The following is a 7724-nucleotide window of genomic DNA, read 5'->3' as shown; positions in this document are numbered from 1 at the left end:
AGGCAAAGACAGGCAGGGGCCCCTCTGGATGGAGAAGACATCAATCAGCCCCCTTCTCCAGATAGAGAAATGTTAATAGAATAGACATCCATGATCTGTTCTAGGTTGTGTCCCTCTCTTCTTGTCCCTTTTCTTCTTGTTTTCCTCTCTATGTTTTGTACTCAGCTGACTTTTCATGCTGTCTCTAAAGGAATGAAAGATTTTCTCCAAGCACTAAGCTCACTTAGCTGATTGCTCCTTCCTGTGTTTCCAAAAAGGCCAAAGTAAATAACCCAGTCCTTCTTTTCACTGTAGACAAGCCATGATCTGCTTATCTGTTCTCCATTTTTCATTTGGATGAAATAATAGCTCCCGCCTCCGTTCCTTGGACAGATCCTGTCCTTCACCTGGAGTGGTCTCCATTCTATTGAGCAGCGTTTACAGCTGCTTTGGCCAAAGTGCTGAGTCATCTTCCAGAAACACTCTGCTGACTAGCTGAGTGGATGATGATGATGGTGGATCATCATCATCAGATCCTGGCTGGATCATTCTGGAACTCTCTCTCTGTTGCTTCCCATCTCTGTCTCCTTCTGAAAAACAAACACGCACCTTAAACCCAGAATAAGGCTTTAACTCAGCGCTCTAATGGACGAATATTAATCCTTTGCTAAAGTAGAAGTGTGACAATTTCATGCAACTTAAATTTCTCAGGAAAATACTGCAATTTCTAATCTATTACTAAACCTATTTATATTTCTGGCTCCATATTTTAACCTCTTCATGCTCAGTGGAAACCTTGTATCCCCAACATGACCTTTTAAAGGCAAACCGTGTAACTTTTGGCCACCAGGGGCACTAGACCTGTAACTTTAAAGTCTAGCGCCCCTAGTGGCCAAAAGCAATGCAGCGCTGTCCAAAAGTCAACAGTCAGCCTCCCGTGTCTGTCGATGGGAGATCATACTAGGCGTCTAGGTTCAGCTCGGAGAGCAAGAGAAACGCTGCTGCTCTCAGGAGAGCATCAACGCCACGGCCGACTGGACCACGCCGCACGGCACGGAGGACCAGTAGCTCCACTAAACAGCCACTGGGTCGGACGGGCGGTGCGTAGCCTGCTAGCTTTCTCTGCCTGTGTTTTGCTTCTACTAAATATTGACAATAAAGAAGATCTGACTGTAAACTAGGAGCAAAGGGTTAACTTAACAATCTAATAATAAGGTTGAGAAAAAAGAATCTGTTTTACATCCAGCGGCTTCTTTCATTCTGCGCCAACCAACAAACTCTTTTCCAAGATTGACCCTTGTTTCCTTGATCCTTTTACGTTTCTGGTTTTTAGCCTCAGAAGGTTTTAACTTTTTACTGGCCTGAGTCATGACCAGTAGCCAGCTGTGGCCAGTAGCCAGCTGTGGCCAGTAGCCGGTCGTGGCCAGTAGCCAGCTGTGGCCAGTAGCCGGTCGTGACCAGTAGCCAGCCGTGGCCAGTAGCCAGCAGTGGCCAGTAGCCAACTGTGGCCAGTAGCCGGTCGTGGCCAGTAGCCGGCCGTGGCCAGTAGCCGGCCGTGGCCAGTAGCCGGCCGTGGCCTGTAGCCAGCCGTGGCCAGTAGCCAGCCGTGGCCTGTAGCCGGCCGTGGCCAGTAGCCAGCCGTGGCCTGTAGCCAGCCGTGGCCAGTAGCCAGCCGTGGCCAGTAGCCAGCCGTGGCCTGTAGCCAGCCGTGGCCAGTAGCCAGCCGTGGCCTGTAGCCGGCCGTGGCCAGTAGCCAGCCGTGGCCTGTAGCCGGCCGTGGCCAGTAGCCAGCCGTGGCCTGTAGCCAGCCGTGGCCAGTAGCCGGCCGTGGCCTGTAGCCAGCCGTGGCCAGTAGCCAGCCGTGGCCAGTAGCCGGCCGTGGCCTGTAGCCGGCCGTGGCCAGTAGCCAGCCGTGGCCTGTAGCCAGCCGTGGCCTGTAGCCGGCCGTGGCCAGTAGCCGGCCGTGGCCTGTAGCCGGCCGTGGCCTGTAGCCGGCCGTGGCCAGTAGCCGGCCGTGGCCAGTAGCCGGCCGTGGCCTGTAGCCGGCCGTGGCCTGTAGCCGGCCGTGGCCAGTAGCCGGCCGTGGCCAGTAGCCAGCCGTGGCCAGTAGCCAGCCGTGGCCAGTAGCTGAAACCCAGAGAAGATTGGCTGTATTACCAAGTTGGCGTCATTCTGGTTCTCTTTGGCTGATGTCAGGCTGCACTGCCATCTACTGGTCTCTACCTGTTGGACTCCAGCATGTGTTTGTTGCCTCTTGTTGTTATTGCTCTGATGTCACACCTTGATGATTTAGATCAGCATATTACTGACGTATGAAAAATCTGGCAAAAGTGCGGGCATACGTTGGATAAGTTATGAGCACGCTGGCACACGTCATCATACGGCGAGTATGATGATGTCTTGACATGCCAGCATCTGCCATCCATGGGCCGTCAGTTATCTGATGGTTGACAGACGTTCAGTGTCAGATTCTCATCAGTCGTGGCGTCTAGCTTATCCTAAACCTCTGAGTAACTTGTGCATAACTTCTGCAATTGTTGCACGCAGCTACAGCTCACACTGTAAGACGAATCCGCAGGGATCCGAGTTCACAGCTCACGATGTTTGTACAGCACGACGCTCTGTTGCGATCTACCTGCTCACACTGTACATCTAAAAACCAGGTGGGACTCAGCTCCGCAGTGAGATGGCGCTACTGGGACTCGTCTATCTGGAAGCCAAACCAGTAGCAGAGGAACATGAAGCTCACTAGAGTGAAACGCGCTGCCTTGGATATTTGGCCAATTTAGTGCTGAAAGCCCTAAAAAGAAAAGGAGACGACGTATTTGGACAAAGACATGGCTGAGCTAACGTGGCTACTACGGTCTGTCAGTTTGACAGAAAGAACTCCATTTCACTCATTGCCCCCCCGCCATGCTGCTGGGTTTACATCTGAGAGGAAGAAGAAGAAGAAGAATCCTAGTTTGCTGACTGAGCGATTTGCCAATGACGGTGGGCAAATGTTTGATTTTTGATTTTCTCCTGATCTTATGGTTCCTAATGGGGGGGTGGTCGTTAGAGGCTGATCGCCCCTCGTTACCCCCTGTAGACTACACACCGCACCATCAGGCTGAAAGTCGGCCGGATCGAAAAATTCTCGCACGACTGGAGAATCAACCTGAAAAGGGCAAAAAAATCGCACAGTGTACGCCCGGCGTAACTTATCCAGAACTTCTCTCCAACATATCAGCGTATCTGCCGTGTTCCAGACGAGCGCTGAACGTGTTTCTAACTTCCAGCTACTGTATAATGGCGTATTGGCAGCGTTTTGGTATAAAGGGGGTTCACAGGAGGAAACCGACAGTTCTCCTCCAGACTTCATCCCCATCATAGGGTGAGCCAGAAGGTGAGTGATGGATCCTCCCTGCGTTCACGCCCACCACCAACACACTTCCTAGCAGACATGATCAATCTGCTGACACCAGAAACCTGCTTTATTTATTCTATTGTCGGGTGGTAACCAGCAGCTAGGTTAATACCGCGATCAAAGACATCTCTATCTGCAGGCCGGGCGCCTCCGGGTGCATCGCTGCCCCCCTCAGGACTCATCATTTCCTGGGCGTCACGCTGCCGTGCGTCATGCAGAAGTTAGGCTGTCGTTGGACAGAAGTTCTGGACTCGTTATGAATCCTCTATGTTTACGCCCAGAATAGAAAGAATCCATAGAAAGTTCAGAGTTTAGGAGATTCTGGGACGTCAGGCAGACGCTGGATATATCGTCATGTGGGACCGGCCTAACCAGCTACCACCTCTTTATTATTTCGGTGCATTCATGGGTCCTCTGAGGTCAAAGGTTCAACTCTAAAAACAAGACAGCAGCGGAGGATAGAAATGGACCTGGGAGCTTTTCTAATCACTAATCCCAGGAGGTGAACCTCCATCTTTTGCTGAATGTGTTCCTGAAATATTTGACACTAAATGACTCTAGGTGACACTGGTCTATTTGGCCATCTTTGGACGCTGTTCTCTGGTTCTGTGTTACTTTGGGCTACGTTCACATCGCAGCCTGAAGTGACCCAAATCTGATGTTTTTTTTTTGTTTCTTTGCGCATGCGCTGAGTGGACGCTGGCGCGTTTTTGCAGCCGCTGCTCTCCGCTACCTGTTTTTAAGTATTTTTCAACGTTTTTACGGAATTTTGGGCCGTGTACTCACATTCAAGTGAGAGCAAAGACACTTGCCTTCGCTTTGATCATCCTAACTCCCGCTGCCATCCCGTTGTTTTTGTGTCTGAGTGTGTTTAACTAACCTCACTCTCCAACTGTTCTCCTGACTCGACCCCGTTGCTGCTGTTGGTTAGCCACCCGCTGCCGTTAACAATGTCAACCTCCAAGTTCTACATCTGGTGTATCCTCCTCTGGACTGTCCTCTCCACTCTACACCGACCTGGGGCTGGTCTGTTCCAGTATTCGGCTGCTGATCTCCTCCTGCTCCGTGGGCTTCTGTCTGCGCCTCCACCGCCAGTTCTCCAGCTACACCCGGAGATCATGCTCCTTCCCCGCCGGAGATACATCCACCGCGGATCCCGTCGGAATTTCCACATCGATGACTCCAATCCAATACCATCATTCTGGTCCACTTCACGCCGCTCTCGCCGATATCCCGGTCGGACCGCTGACTTCAGTTCGCTTGCTAGCCTGGCTAAGGCAGCAAGCCCCGCCTCCGGTCATATCAACTCTCCCGTCAACTTTGGACTCCTGAATATCCGCTCTCTCACAAACAAGGGTAAGCTCATCCAGGATCTCATCAATGACCGTAAGCTGGACTTCCTCTGCCTCACGGAGACATGGCAACAACCTAAAGACTTCTCCCAGCTCAACGCCTCCTCTCCACCTGGGTTTGTTTACCACTCTCTTCCTCGTGTTTCCGGCCGCGGGGGAGGTCTCGCGTTACTTCATCGCGAGAAGTGGAAGTTGTTGCCTGTTTCTATTCCTGTTTTCCGTTCTATGGAATGCTTTGCATTTGAACTACCTGGTCCTACTCCAATATTTATTTCCATAGTCTACCGTCCCCCCAAACCACATAGTGACTTTTTAAACGAATTATCCATACTACTTACCCACCTGACTACTCTCTCTCCTAATGTCATTCTCCTCGGTGATTTCAATATCCATATGGACAATGTAAACCTTTCACTCACCAGAGACTTTTCCTCCTGCCTGGACAGTTCTGGATTTCATCAGTATGTTGATTTTCCCACCCATATAAAAGGACATTCACTGGACTTGATTTGCTGCTCTGGTTTAATCCCATCTAACTGTTCTGCTGATGATGTCCATATTTCAGATCACTTTCTTTTATCCTTCAACGTTTCCCTGTCTCTCTCCATAATCAAGCCTGTCCGCCAGATTTCCTTCCGCAATATTAAGAACATAAACACAGACATTTTATCCTCCCACATTGACAATATCCCAATCCCTACTCTTTCCTCTCCGGACCACCTTGTCACCCACTACAACTCTGGGCTTTCCAATATTCTCAATTCCCTTGCCCCTCTCAAAACCCGGTCTGTATCCTTTTCCCGCTCTGCCCCTTGGTTTACTCCTGAGCTCCGCCTCATGAAAGCCAAAGGTCGGCAACTGGAACGCCTCCACAAAAAAACTGGTCTCTCCATACACAAAGAAATGCATAAAACTCATCTACTTCAATATTCAAATTCAATAGCCATTACTAAATCAAATTACTATTCTGACCTTATCTGTTCCAATGATGGAAATTCCAAGTCTCTCTTTTCCATAATGCATAGGATCTTTGACCCCCCTGACACCCTGCCTTCTTACATGTATTCTACTCAGACCTGTAATTCTTTGTCAACCTTCTTTAATGAAAAAATCTGCTCCATTCACCAGCAATTACATATGACCGCCTTGCCTCCCACTTCCCCTCCGCCCCTCCCCCGTAGCCAGTCATTCTCCTCCTTCCTACTGCCCACTTCTTCTGAAATTTCTGACCTCATTCAAAAATCCAAGTCCTCTACCTGTTCTCTTGACCCCCTCCCCACAGCTCTGGTCAAAACCTGTCTTACCTCCCTCCTCCCCTTCATTACTTCCATTATTCATTCTTCACTCTCTTCTGGTATTGTTCCTTCACTTTTCAAAACTGCATCTGTCTCCCCGATTCTGAAAAAACCTGGTTCTGATCCCACTAACTTTAATAATCTTCGTCCCATTTCTAATCTTCCCTTTATCTCTAAAATACTTGAAAAAACTGTGTCTGCTCAACTCCACACCTTTCTTACCCTCAACAGTCTTTACGAACCTTTCCAGTCTGGTTTTCGCCCCTCTCATAGCACTGAAACTGCCCTAATAAAAATCACAAACGATCTCCTTATAGCTGCTGACTCCGGACTCCTCTCCATCCTCATCCTTCTCGACCTCAGTGCAGCCTTTGATACCATTTCTCATCCCATTCTCCTCAATAGATTATCCTCTCTTGGCATCTCTCACACCCCTCCTGACTGGTTCCACTCATATCTCTCCGACCGCACTCAGTTTATTCAGCTCAAATCTTTCACTTCGCACCCTTCCCCTGTCACTTCTGGTGTTCCTCAAGGCTCAGTTCTTGGCCCCCTCCTCTTCATCACCTACCTTCTTCCCCTTGGCAGTATTTTCCGGAAATTCAACATTCACTTTCACTGTTATGCGGATGACACCCAGCTTTATTTATCCAGTAAACCCACTTCCTCTCTCCCCCCCTTGTCCCTTACTAACTGCCTACTTGAAATTAAAGACTGGTTCACCTCAAACTTCCTTAAACTAAACAGTGATAAAACAGAACTCCTCCTCGTTGCCACTAAATCCACCCTATCAAAAATCAAAAGTTTCTCACTACCCATTGACAACTCCTGAGTCTCCCCCTCCCCTCAGGTCAAGAGTCTGGGTGTCATCCTCGACTCCTCCCTCTCCTTTCAGTCTCACATAAACAAAATTACCAGGTCTGCATCCTTCCACCTTCGCAACATTAACCGTCTCCGTTCCTCCCTCACCACTCATACTGCCTCTGTCCTTATCCACAGCCTCATCACCTCCCGTATTGATTATTCCAATTCTCTTCTTTTCGGCCTCCCTCATAAATCTCTCCATAAACTTCAACTTCTTCAGAACTCCGCTGCTCGTGTCATCACCAGAACCCCCTCCTTCCATCATATTTCCCCTGTTCTTCACCAACTCCATTGGCTCCCAGTTCAATTCAGAATTCAATTTAAAATCCTTCTCTATACTTTCAAAGCCATCCATAACCTTGCTCCTTCATATCTGTCAGACCTCCTTCACATTGCCACCTCCTCCCGCTCCCTTAGATCCTCCTCCTCCATCCACCTCACTGTACCCCCAGCTCGACTGGTCACCATGGGGAGCAGAGCCTTCAGCCGCTCTGCTCCCCAGCTCTGGAACTCACTTCCTCCCGACCTCCGCAGTATTGACTCTCTCCCCTTATTCAAAGCCAGACTCAAAACCCATCTGTTCCAGCTCGCTTATCTGTGAATACACTGCTCTTTTCCCTATCCATAATTGTTTTTTGTTCTCTGTTTTTTTTATGTTCCTGTATCTGTATTTTGTATTTTCATCTTTTTATTTATTTTTTGTATTATTTGTAAAGTGACCTTGAGTGTCAAGAAAGGCGCTGTTAAATAAAATGTATTATTATTATTATTATTATTATGTTTTTGCCCATATCCGACCTGCATCTGATCTTTTCATGGCAGTCTGAA

The sequence above is a fragment of the Cyprinodon tularosa genome, unplaced genomic scaffold (genome assembly GCF_016077235.1).
Source record: "Cyprinodon tularosa strain WSP-4 unplaced genomic scaffold, ASM1607723v1 ctg780, whole genome shotgun sequence".
Classification (NCBI taxonomy): domain Eukaryota; kingdom Metazoa; phylum Chordata; class Actinopteri; order Cyprinodontiformes; family Cyprinodontidae; genus Cyprinodon; species Cyprinodon tularosa.
This window is presented reverse-complemented; position numbering follows the sequence as displayed.